Source organism: Heliangelus exortis, chromosome 2, assembly GCF_036169615.1.
Source record: "Heliangelus exortis chromosome 2, bHelExo1.hap1, whole genome shotgun sequence".
Taxonomy (NCBI): Eukaryota; Metazoa; Chordata; class Aves; order Apodiformes; family Trochilidae; genus Heliangelus; species Heliangelus exortis.
Window position 1 is genome coordinate 248,050 of NC_092423.1, and position 13,129 is coordinate 261,178.

The 13,129-nt window shown below is 49.0% G+C and overlaps 1 protein-coding gene and 1 long non-coding RNA gene across 4 annotated transcripts in view; one reads left to right on the forward strand and one right to left on the reverse strand.

Annotated features, from left to right (window-relative positions):
* LOC139791910 (uncharacterized) overlaps window positions 1-6,753 on the forward strand; it is a 75,671-nt gene extending 68,918 nt beyond the window's left edge. Inside the window, exon 3 of the long non-coding RNA XR_011724084.1 lies at window positions 6,742-6,753. This is a non-coding gene — a long non-coding RNA (uncharacterized lncRNA). The remainder of the gene's footprint in view (window positions 1-6,741) is intronic.
* AGAP3 (ArfGAP with GTPase domain, ankyrin repeat and PH domain 3) overlaps window positions 1-13,129 on the reverse strand; it is a 120,065-nt gene that overhangs the window by 21,622 nt on the left and 85,314 nt on the right. The window lies entirely within an intron of this gene.

The following is a 13,129-nucleotide window of genomic DNA, read 5'->3' on the forward strand; positions in this document are numbered from 1 at the left end:
GATAATTTGCAGTCACCCAATCTTTGGACAAATGGATAAATGTAATAATTTCAACTGTGACTTGGAAAATAACCCATGGATTTGGATCACACTAGGCTGAGTTTCTTAACTGGGGACACCAGAGGACAAGAAATTCTGTAAGTATCGCCTTGACACAGCACCACCGAACCACACCACCACTGAGGCTGTAAAGTGGAATATGTTCCCACATGTGCATGATGAGGTTAAGTCAGACGTGATCCCTCGTGTGCAAAATGAAGTAAGTCTTGCACAACTGGGAAGCTTTTCTGCTTTCTGCACAAAACTGGCATGATACCTCACCTAGATCCTTGTGCACGACTCACAACCTTGAAAAAAACTACTTCAAGGTGGAGCAGGAACAGAAAACAAAGGTGACTGAATTCCCACTAATCCTATCAGCATACCACTCACACCCTGCCACCCGCAGTTCTAAACTCCAGCAGCCTGCCAGTAACAGCAACACAAAGAGCACAGACATGCTGAGTCACATCCTTTTTAACAGGAGCAAACCAGAAGTACCTGCATCCTCAACAACTCCACTCAGGAAAGGACTGTTGCCTCCTCTGCCTTGAACATACAATAGCCTGAGCAGCACTGAGGAAACAGAGCCAAGACACATCAGCTCTATCTCCTACCACCAGCATCTGACACCAACTTCTGAGGAAGCTCATGGGGAAGCCAGATGTCTCCTTGATGCAGATGTCCTGGGTGAGAATGTCTGCAGCCTGGCCAGCACATGGAAGAGTGACTGCTCCAGCTACACAGACAGGCATGCTGTGTGCCCCAGCAGACAGACACTGGTGATTATAGTCCTGGGCTAATCTCTTTGCTGTCACCCATGAATTCTGTCATTTCCACCTGAGACAGGACAGGGCCTGAAGGCACATCTTCCATGGCCAGTGCACACAGCAGACTGCACCATGGAGACATCTTCACACCCTCAGGTTCCTGCCTGGTGATGGCTCAAGGGAAGAGCTGTCTCTTGCTGGTTTTACTCAACATTAAAGTGTGGCCAATAGGAGAATGGTCAGATGGCAGTTAGATTGTGATTTGTGCTTCTGCACATCAGCTACACCACTGCAGGCAGGCTGGACCTGATCATCACAAGTTGTGCATGTCAGAGTGAGCTGGTGGCAGAGAAACCCTTTGAGAAGTCTGCAGCTGCCATGAAAAGCACAGGCACAGTTGCTTAGCTAAGACTGCCTGCATGTTCTTCAGCCTCCCAGAAACATGAGGGGACAGATCTTGACCTTCTGCATCCTGTGCCTTCCCCAGGGCCCTGCAGAGCTCAGAGCACGGACAGACAATTGCTGTTTTTTGCAAGGAGCTGCTGCCTTGTCTGTCCCCTCCTCAGCGCTGCTCTTGGGGCAGATGGGTGGCTGCTTACAAGTCCTGACAACATGGAAGAACCCCAGGAAGGACACCCTGGCATGGAGGAAATTTGGTTTTGTCTTGTGCTGCAGTGGACCAACAGCCCTCTGCAGATCAAAGCTATTCACTCTCTGCTAAACCGTGTCCCAGAGCCATTAGTTACCACAGCCCACCCACCAGAACTTTAGGGTTTCTTGCCAACTGACCACCATTTATTCCAAATAACAATATGAATCTCTGCAAGTCACCTCACTGTACTGACTCTCAAGTGCTCTGATGGTTTCTGTAGCCAGAGCCCATGCCAAAGCCTCCCCAGAAGCTATGGGGACCTCAAGACACTCCTCCTGGGCTGCGTGGGATGGGCTGGACGGGACCCCCAGCTCCAGCTGGTGGGAAATCACTCAGCTCTGAGAAACCAACTGATTCTGGAGGGGAGGTGAGCTGCCTGCCTGTGGAACCCCTGCTGGTACAGACATAATTCATGGCTCTCCATCAATGGGCTGTGTCTGCCATGTAGGCTGGAATGCAGCTGCCCTGGGAGCACCCCCTGGGCACTGTTCCCAGAGCTGCTCCTACCCCTAGAGCAGGTCCACAGCCACAAGAGCCTCCTCCAGGCCATGCACGCAGTTTTGCTGGATAAACTCAGTTCCTTCCTCTGGAACAATTCCTACCAGTAAGGAGGCCAAAAGACACAGGCTTGCTCTTACCAACCAGATGCAACAGGATGGAAACATGTCATTTGAAAGACCTAAAACCCAAGTTCCCCCTGAGAGGTGGCAACAACACCAAGCACCTCTACAGCCCCACCTGCATGGCTGGGCATGTTATGTTCAGGGATGACAGATCTTCCCAGCTCTGCCAACAGCAAACGTCTCTGCGGAATCACTGATCCAAACCACAGGCAACCTGGGTTTCCCAGCCCTGTTTTTTTAGCAAGGCCATCAGGATCTGCCAGCTTGCACACAGTGGGAGCCACTGTCTGTCTCTGGGACTCACAGATGCTCTGACACAGGGGATCTGCATTTGAAGAGCACATTTTTGGACATACGCATGTAATAAGTGACTATGTAACAGCCCAGCTCCAACAACAGCTGATCCGTGGTGGGTACAAACCGCCAGCAGAAACAGCTCTGTGTAGTCCAGACATCTCCAGGAGGACCAAAAAACCCAACCTGCTGACCAAAACCCATCAGAATGGGAAGAGCTGACCACAACACAGTTACCATAAACTAATCCCACCTCCGAACCAAAACTCTGAGGCACACAAGACAAAGCATCTCCAGAAACACATCAGATCATCGCTGATTCAGGTGGTGGTTGTGGCTCTATGCACAGAGCCAGCAGGGCCCCCAAAACCCTCAGGCACGAAGACCATTCCTGGGAGCTATCAGCGGTGGCAGCCACTCAGTCCTCCTCTATCCTCCTCCATCCTAAGCACCTTGTGGAGACTGTGGAGCCCTGTCCACTCCCTGCCCAGCCCCACTGCCCAGGAAGGGTGAATGGAGCTGCACAGGAAGAGGCAAATCCACCAGCAAAGCCAGTGACACAGGTCTGGACAGGGAGTCAGAGCAGCCAGAAGGAGCTTTCTGATTGTCTGATCTTTTCTGCACAGCATAAAATTACTCCATAGGTCTTCCACTAATTTACTCCTGTCTGAACTACAACGTATCTTTTAGAAAATCTTGCAATCTTGATTAGAATATTGTCAGTGACAGAGAAATCACAGCTACTCTTGATAAGTAGTTCCAGTGGTTAATTACCCTCGCTGTTGAAATTTGCACCTTATTTCTAGTCTGAATTGTCTTGCTTCAGCTACCAGTCACTGGATTTTAGTATATTTTTATCTGATAAAGAGCTCTCTATTACCAAATTTTTGTTGCTATACAGGTATTTACAAATGGGGTTGAAACAATCTCTTAACCTTTTCTTTGATAAACTAAATTGAGCTCCTTGAATCTTTCTCTACAAGGCACATTTTGCAAGTGTTTCATTGTGTTAACAGCTATTCTCTGAGCCCTCTCCAGTCTCTCAGTTTCATTCTTGCACTGTGGACACATGAAACGCATGAACTTCAGCCTCCTTCCCAAAACTGACAGTCACCATCAACATTTCAGAAAGACCATGACCGCATCTTCTACAATTTCTGAATTAAATAATTCAGACTTGCTGATTCAAACATGTCTAAATCTCCTACCTGCTGTTTAATATGCTTCCTAATTACAGCTGGATATGAAGAATTCATCATTCTGTGATAAGATACATCATCTTGCCTCTTCCCAGACACCAAACTGTTCACTGAACACTTCTCTTTTTTTTTTTTTTCTCTTTATTAACTGTTCTACTATTTCCATACAGTAATGAACAAATGCTGTTTTTAGGATTCATTAGTTCCTAATAAACTTGCAAAAAATCTTTTCACTGCCTTTAACTCGGCTGGTTACCTTTTCTGTATCCCCTTGTGCAACCATGGTAATGTAGGCTCCTGAAACTAGCCAGGAGGAGGGGAAGGTGAACTGGGAGATGAGCTTCAGATGCTAAATCGATCACTTTTATTTTTGTGTTATGTAGTCTCCACGGACAGCATGGAAGTTGCAGATTAGGAACTTGGTAAGATCTGTGAACACTGACTGTTCTCAGGATCCACAGCCTGAAACCTGTCACGCAGGGATGAAGATGCTGTGGACAAGGCAGGTGCTGCAGCAGAAGCTCACCAGGCACAGGGCACAGGAGAAGTGTGAAACCAGAACACGGTGGTGAAAGGAACCATACTGCACCAACATGCTGAGTGCTGAGACAGGACAGAAAATGACACAGGAGAGAACATGGGACCTGCTCTGAGCTCACCCTCTGGACCCCTGCTGGAAGAGGAACCGAGATGCAAGACTTGTCTTTTTTTTCAAGTAAAACAGCTATGAAAGAGAAGGCAAGAGAGGTTTCCTGCTTGGAGAAAGGCAGTAGAGGTGACAGATGCAGGCAGGAGTCCACTGACAGGCAGCTCTCAGATGTGGCTGGCAGTGTCCATCAGCTGAGGCACCCATGTCCCTTTGCAGAAAGGTGGGGCGGCTGCACACAGCAGCTGAGGTGGGCTGCTGCTCTCATCCCATCAGTAGCTTGCTTTCCCAGCTCTTTATCAGCAGCACAATGGTGTTTAACTCTGCCCCTCAAGCCAAGCGGTGCCAAGTGTGGTCTGGGGAAGCCAGGCAGGAGCGAGGTGCACGACTTCTCCGCAAGCAATGAACTCGGATAAAAGGGTAAAACAAGCCCTTTGTGCAGCTGTAACCAGAGCAAGCCTGGGAACGTCAGGAGCTGGAATGCTTCCCACAAAGCCCAAAGGGTCACTTCAAGGGCTGCTCATAATCAATCACTAGCGGCGGATGTTCGTCTGCAGAGTGCTGGCCAAGGGCTGAGCGAGCCTCTACCCACTGCTCCAGCTGGCCCAGCAGGACCACGCTGGAGTTACCAGCTACCTGCCTACTGGAGCTTTCCCCTTCTGCTCAATACTTATCGACTATTTATTATGCTGCTGTTATTTCTGATTGTTTTTCATATACATAGAGATATAGATACAGAGGTACAAAATCTGTTATAATGATACAGCTCACTCCCCTCCACTTTCTCTTGTTCCTCTGCGTTCTTTGCTATCTGGACAGAGAGAGAATTAATAGTTTACATCTCTTAACTGAGATTAATGCATTTTTAAGCAGTGCAATCTTCCTTTTGATTTTAACTTTTTGGAATCTAGTAATGTTCTAAAAAAACTCCTAATTATGCTCCACATTTTTTTTCTGTTTAAGTTCTTTCTCCCAAATGATCTGGCTCATAATTGCTTTCAGCTTTGTGAAATTGACTCAGATATATATACTTGTGTGTCTGTTCCTGTTTAACACTCTGTTTCTGATCTGAATTTTACTCTGCCTGACCAGTACAATGAAGTAAAGGTTGTTTTTATCTAAGCCACTACTAAATTTTAGTTTTGATTCGTTCTCCCTATCTCCTTAGATAAGGGTGACTACAGACCTCTCCATGACCTGCATTGCTTCTTTGAACCAGGAGGATTCAGAGGAAGTTTTAGTGTCACTCCTAAGTCCTCCAGGATCACCATCATAAATTAATTCACTCTCTAGCATGTTAAAGTGAAACACTTCAGAAGGTGTTTCTGAGATGCAGGGACGAAAGAGCTGGGAATGAGCAGTGGGCAGCAGATGAAGGAAAAATGGTCTTTGGTTCACTTCTCTTCCTTGGTCTGGTAAATTGACCAGAGGAGTCACTGACATACTGTACAAACTTGAAATCATAAGCTGCAGAAAATGTGCAATACTGCTTAAAACACAAACAAAAAAAGATACTGTGCGGCTGAAAGGTCCAAAGGAGACAATCACCAAGATGGTGGTGGGAAACAGATGCTCATGACAGGCTGCAACAATATGAAACACAAGGTAAAAAAAGGAAAGGAAAAAGGAAAAAGGAAAAAGGAAGAAGGAAGAAGGAAGAAGGAAGAAGGAAGAAGGAAGAAGGAAGAAGGAAGAGGAAGAGGAAGAGGAAGAGGAAGAGGAAGAGGAAGAGGAAGAGGAAGAGGAAGAGGAAGAGGAAGAGGAAGAGGAAAAGGATAAGGAAAAGGAAAAGGAAAAGGAAAAGGAAAAGGAAAAGGAAAAGGAAAAGGAAAAGGAAAAGGAAAAGGAAAAGGAAAAGGAAAGAAGAAAGCTGTTTGGAGCAAGGCCCTGACAGTATGGCTCTTGTTCACCAGCAGAATGAAGACCCTGGCCCCAGGCACATGCAGAGCAGAGGAGAGGTCAGGAGGAGAGAATGGGACCAGAGCAGCATTTCAGGAGTGAAGACCTAGCTGGAAGACTGGCTGACAGGAATGAGGGCTTTGACTGCAGAAAGTTACTCCCCTGCCACTCCCCTTTTGCAGCACAAGTGTGGTCTGCATGGAAGGGAAAGCAGGTTTTCTGGAAACAGTCCTCAGTCCACCCAGAACATCAGCCACCCTGGTGTCCCTGTCTTCCTTGGCAATATGGGGCAAGTTATTTATACTGAGATTTTTCACAGGTGGCTACTAGTTACCCTCACTTCATTTTTCCAGGTGTGCTGTGCAAGACACCCAGAGCCAGATGTTCAGAAATGCAGGATGCTCCCCACTACCCCAGCAGCTGATGGGGCTGGCTTGCTGCCCCCTGAGCTGCTGGAGCCCATCTGGTACCTCCAAGGCCCCAGGCAGGGCTCTCATCATCACAGCCTTGTGGCTGCCTTGTTCTTTTCTCTTCTGTTCTTCCTCTCCTCTTCACTTTCTCCAAGGCCTTTTTTCATGTTCAGCCCTGCAATGCACAGCTCCTTTAGTGTTCTAGCAAGTAGTAAGTGTATCAAGTCCCAGTAATTATCTCTAATTAGGGTTAGTGATTATACTGTGGGGTTGGAGAAAATCAATCTCTGGTTTCCCATCAGGGAGGGCAGAGGGAGCTGGGGTGGGAAGGGAAACCAGCACTGGCAGCTCCCTCCTGAGCTCTCACTTCTCCCATGAGCTTCTCCCAGCCCACACTGCCAAGGACTCTGCCCACCCAAGGACCAGGAGCTCTACATGGGGCAAATGGTCCTGAGTGATGGCCAGCAGAGCACAGCTGGGTTCCTTGCCTAGTCTGGACAAGGGGAAGGGCAGCCCACACCAGGGAGACCCAGCAAAGCCAGGATTATGGTGGGGTCAGAGAGGATGGATGCCCTCACAGCACTCATGGATACCTCTACAGAATGTGGCTGCACCAGCAGGTCTGCATGGGGACACTGGAGCTGGTGCACAGCCCCAGCTCTGTGCCCAGAAACAGGGTGCAGAGTCAGGGGCTGGAGCTCTCTGGAAGAGCAGCATAGAGCAGAGACCAGAGAAGGTCCCACGTCTCCTCTGGGCACAGAGTTTTCAGGCAATGGCTGATCTCCTGTGTGATGCTCTACAGTCTGAGTGAAGCCTGAGGTCACAGGTACAAACTGTAACCCAGCACATCCACTCTGCATGCAAGAACGTAACTGCTGACCAAGTACAAGTCACATCATGACCATGATCAAAAGGGTGAATGATGGAATGGTTGGATCTGGAGAAAGACAGTTGTAGATCAAGGTGACAACTGGAAGGGGAATAGCCGGAGCAGTCTGTCACACACCAGAGAAGTTGCCTTTTAGAAAACTCACAATAAAGTGTGTCCATGATGGCGCAATCTACAAGTCCAGAGAACTGAGTGCTCATACCTCCCAGGCAGCAAAGCTCTGGGTGTGAAAAATGGCAGCCAGAGTTCTAACAAAGGAAGCCCACAAGAAGACAAGCAGGTCTGAAGCAAGACAGTGCTGCCCTTTGCCCCATGCTTGTACCAAACCTGGCCACTGAGCAGAAGCTGAAACCTTATTTTCATGGCTGAGGACAGCTACTACAGCTCCTGGGAAGGTTGGGAGCTGGCAGCTCTGCTCCCATGGGCCTGCTCCATAGAGGAGTCATGCTCTGACAGCAGGAGCACAAGGACCTTATGGAAACAAAGTGGTGGATGAAGCTACTTGGTACGCTCAAGATAGCTGGGTCATCAACTCCCTGAGAACAGCAGCAGTCACCAGTAAAGTTGGAAAATGACAACAGCAATAGTTTTTCTGTATGACTGAGGAGGCTACCATTAACAGCTCAAATGTAGCTGCCATTGTCTTCAGATGTGATGAGGAAGGTGGACTGGCAGCAAGGAGCTGCTCCAGGCTGTATGCAGGCTGTAGGTTCTGATAAGGGATTTCATCCGAGTTGCTCTTCACTACTCCACCTCACAGATCCCCCATGTCCCCTCTCCTGGTTGGTGCAAACACAATTCAATTTGCACAACTCCGTAACAACTTTGCATATTCATGCAGAGTCCAGGGCAGCCCAGCTGAGCTCTCAGTCTGCTTTTCCACTTAAAACCAGCAGATCAGCAGTTCCAGCTGATGTGCCACAGCATGTCCTGGTGCAGACCTGCAGTGCAGGCATACACCTTTCCCACTCCAGATAAACCTCCAACACTTTTGCCTATCTGATTTCAGCCCAAGAAGGAAGCATTTCCTTCCATCCACAAGGCAGATTCATTCCACTGCCTGCCTGCAGGCTGGAGTGAGCCAGCTGGCCATCTAAAAAGAGAGACAGACTCAGTGCAAAGCCTTGAATGCAACCTCTCCAGCCCCACATTTGGATTCATCCTCCTACTCCAGGCAGATAAACATTCGTAAGAGGCTACCATATGAATGTTACAGTGAGTTTATAATAATTTTAATATACATATGAATTTGTAGTATTTTATACATGATTCATGATGCAAAGTATTAATTACAGATAAATTTATTAAATCTCTGATCTCTGCTTCATCTTCAGACTACAAACAACCCTTTAACATTCTATTGGGAAGGATGAAGGTCCCACACCAACAAACACCACCAGGAAGACCATCATCCTCTTCCTTTCAGCTTTGGGGTCGTCATGTCCAAGTTCTTGGCCCTTGGCTGACCAACAGTGACTAACACTGAACTTTTTCAGTTGGACTCTACAATTTCTCCCTGGAAAGGGTTGTCAGACCCTGGCCCAGGCTTCCCAGGCCCTGAGGTGGAGTTCCCATCCCTGGAGTGGTTTCGAAGCCCTGGAGATGTGGTGCTGAGGGACACGGGTGTCCCTCACACACCACAGTGGTGGCCCTGGCAGTGCTGGGTTAAGAGTTGGACTCAGTGGTCTTAAAGATCTTTCCAACCAAAATCATTAGATTATTCTAAGACCTCCAGCTGTTTAACTAACACAATGTGCCAGGAAAGGCCTATCTACATCCTCAGACTGAGTGAAGTGGCAAGGACCACCAAAATATGAAGCAGAAGCAGCTCATTTCCATAGGTGAGGAAACCCTGCAGCAGCACATCTGGAGGGAGGGAAGAAGAGTATCCACATCTGGTGCTGAAACAGCTGTGTAGGGATCCTGCACCACCCCTGGTCCTTGGGAGGAGCAGATCTACTGGCTCGGGAGGCAGGACTGGACTGCTCTGGCTTTCTTCCTGCTGGCTTAGTTCACAGGCACCAAAATAGAGCAGTGTTACAGAAGTCCTGCCTCAGAGTAGGAACTACTGAAATGACGAGGGATGCAATGGATTTTAAGGGCAGGCCTCACACGTCGTGCAGGGAGCAGACCAGCCACAGGATTGTGGGCAAATCATGGAGGCAGCAAGATCATTTTGAGGACATCACACTTTGACGAACCGGCTTTTTCTGCAAGGTTTGTGAGCTCTTGGTGTCCCTGGAAAGCTGCCACATTTCTGAGATGTGCTGCTTCTGCACCCATGGGCCCTGCCTGGCACAGAGAAGGCAACTTTGCTCCAGAAGCAGGAGCTGAGCTCTTCCTCCTCCATACCCAAAAACCCACTCCTTGGTAGCAGATGCTCTGACCTGAAAGAATCCATTGTGCAGCCACAACTAGGAAAGGAAAGAGAAAGGCACAAGGTGATATCTTCAGCCTCCTCTCTGCCATGACCTGCACCACCCCACTCTCTGCTGCCTCTTCTTCCCTCAATGTCATTGTCCCCCGTGGCGAGCAGCAGTATGCCAGGGAAACAGGTTTTCCCTTTTCTTTGTTAATTCTTCCCTCATTACATTTGAAATTCCACAATCAGTGTGCACTGTAATTGTCGAATTTGATGCTAATGATTAATGAATTAAACATGGATCCATCAATTAGTCCTCGGAGAATAATTCTGCATAAAGCAGCGGATAATGTAATTACAGTAACAAAGATAATGAGATGTTAACATCGACGGAGCCCGACGTGACATGATCACAGCAGGCTCAGCAGCCCCGGCCTGGGGGAGCCCATCCCTCACTGGCAGCAGCAGAGCATTAGGGGGCTGGCACGGTGAGGGGGACCCTCTGCTCACTGCCCAGCCTGTGGCCAGGTGCTCTCCTTCCAGCAAACCCACATGGAACTGTCAGCTCTGGAAGTGACAAGGATGAAGCATTCTGCTCCAACCAGGCAGAAATCCCATGGCTGCCTGGAAATCCAGGCTGGGGTCCAGGCACCTGGCCTGGGCTAGCACAGGGTCACACCACCCCACCACCTGCCTATGGAGCCAAGAATCCATGCAAGACAGAATCATGGAATGGTTTAGGTTGGAAGGGACCTTAAAGATCATCAAGATCCAACGCCCCTGCATGGGAAGGGACACATCCCACTAGACCAGGCTGCACAAGCCCTCATCCAACCTGGCCTTGGACACCTCAAGGGAGGGGGCAACAAAAGCCTCCCGAGGCAACCTGTTCCAGTATATAAATCCAGTATCCAGAACCTGCATCTCAATCTGAATCTGAATCCATCCATGCAGAACTCAGCCAGGGCACAGCTGGACCCTCTTCACTTCATGGGCATCAGCCAAGACCTGGCACCCCAAGCAATGCCTACACCACCACATGCACACTCAGTGCTCCCCCCTGGCTCCAGAAACAATCCTGCAGGAGGAGAAGGGCCAGCACACTGCTTGCCCTCACACAAAAACACACACACACACATATCTTTGGACCATACACACTGTCCCTGAGGGCAAAGGTGACCAAGCAGCATCTCCTGCTGCACTGAGACCAGCTCTGTTTGGCCTCAGAGACATGGGTGACGTCTTTGCTCTCCCACCCATTGGGCAACAGATCCCATGGGTGGCTGATGGTCCTCAGCAGGCCAGAGAGCCCCACACTGAGAAGGGAGAGCTTTCTCCTTCAGCATCCTCCCCTAGCACCATGCCCTGGCTCTCCCAGGCTGTTTGCTTCAGATCCACCTCTAACCACCGAGTCCAGCTGCCTCTGCAACCCCAGCCAGAGCATCTCACTGGGGACTGCTGCTCTTTGGGGACTGCCATGTTAGCTCAGCACTGCTGGCAGAGGTAAAGCATCTGCACTCCTGCTGCCTGCTAGACCTGACTGCCTTCTGCTGTCAGAAATTGCCTCTATGTAGCTGCTCACAACCACAGCAATCTCAACAATCTCTGCTTTTTTTTTTTTCTTTCCTTACACTTCAGCTCCTCACTTCAAGGAAGGTTTTTCAGCATTCAGCTCCTTGGCTTCCCATTATACCATCCAGCTTCACAGTGGTGCTAAGAAACAGACTGGTGTGCTCTGTGGGTGCCTCTGCTCTGGGTGCATGTGAGTGCCTGCACAGGCATCATACACCAGGACCCCTCATGCCCTCGTCTGTGTGCTGACTGCTTTGGGGTAGGACCCTACAAACCTCTGGGAAGCAAGAACTCAGGGCTGCAGCTGTGCTGAGATCAGTACCTCATGCTGACAGACACCGTCTCCATATTTTTCTTGTGCTATGATCTGTCCTTCCCCAGTAAAAAAACCTCCTTTTTATCCAGTCTGTACTTTGAATAAGACTTCTTATGAGCCAGACACATGGGCTGAATGAGACACAGATGGGGCAAGGTAGCAGAAAGGGTGAGTTTGCTGAACTACAGCAGAGACACACTCGGGGATCCCTCAGGGGAATGGGAGAGAGGCAATATTCCAGTGGGAAGAGTACCTGCAGGGATCTGAAGGAGACACCTGACCCATCACTGCAGAGAATTCATGCTGCCAGGCTCCATGCTCACAGCAGATTGTATCCAGACTACAGCAACCGTGAGCTCTGGCAGGAAGGTCTGCATGTCCGTTTCCTGCCCTCTCCCACCTGGCCACCACTGGGGGTTACCTGGCACAGGGGACATGGTGAGGTCATCCTGCAAATCCACGTGCCCAGAGCTCATCTGGGGTTCTGCTGGGCACTGGCTTTACCCAACAGAGAGGCTGCACGTGCATGGTGTGCCCAGCATCTGCCCAGCCCTGCCTCCAACCCAGAACAACACAAGGGTTTCCATCATGGGACCAAGCCAGCACTATCTCCCCTGACCAAGGCTTTATAAGATGGAGCAATAATTACCAAGAACTATTTCCCAGCTTTCTCCAAAGGCCAGTACCCACTTGTGCTCTTCCTTTGAGATTTAAAGAATATCCACAGTTCCTATTGCTTGTGGAGAACTTCTACCAGAACTTTGGCAAGTTCCACTGTCTTTTTAGGACACATGTGACTCTAAAACTCAGATGCTGGGATGCTCTAATTAAACTAGGTGCTTTTGGTGGTCTCATTTCTACTTGTGGAAAAATAAACAGACAGACATGCACAGATGGACCCTTCAAAGTCTCTGCGAGTCTTTGACATTAACAGGATAAGAATATGTGCCTAGCTCTACACAGTGTGATTTGCAGCATGAGCAATCACTTCTCCACTCAATGCACCTTGAATTTTCCAACCTAGTTCATCTTGCCTCAACAGGAATGAAGACTTAAATGGAAAACAAAGTTTCACTAAGCGGTGCAAATACATTTCATTTTTCACTTCAAGTTCAGAAAGAAATTACTACAAAGAGTAAAAATACACAGTACCATCCTAGTGTCCATCAGCAAGACCACTTCTTGTCTGCACCTCTATGCTGCTCCAAAAGCTGGGGTTCAGCATCCACAGCACCACCCCTTCAATCAGAGAGATAACCGACCCCTACACTGAAGCTGCAATGGAAGCAGACACCCAGCCCTACCTCTGGTGTCCTTCCCTGCGTTACCTCAAGCTGTCTGTGGTGTACCTCTCCTCCTGCCCAGGCTCCTGTGCTCTTGTTTCACACCAAGGCAGTGCTGATGGCTTGCTAAGGAACCAGCTCCTTTGCTGCTCAGAGAGCTTCTTTTAGCTCTTTT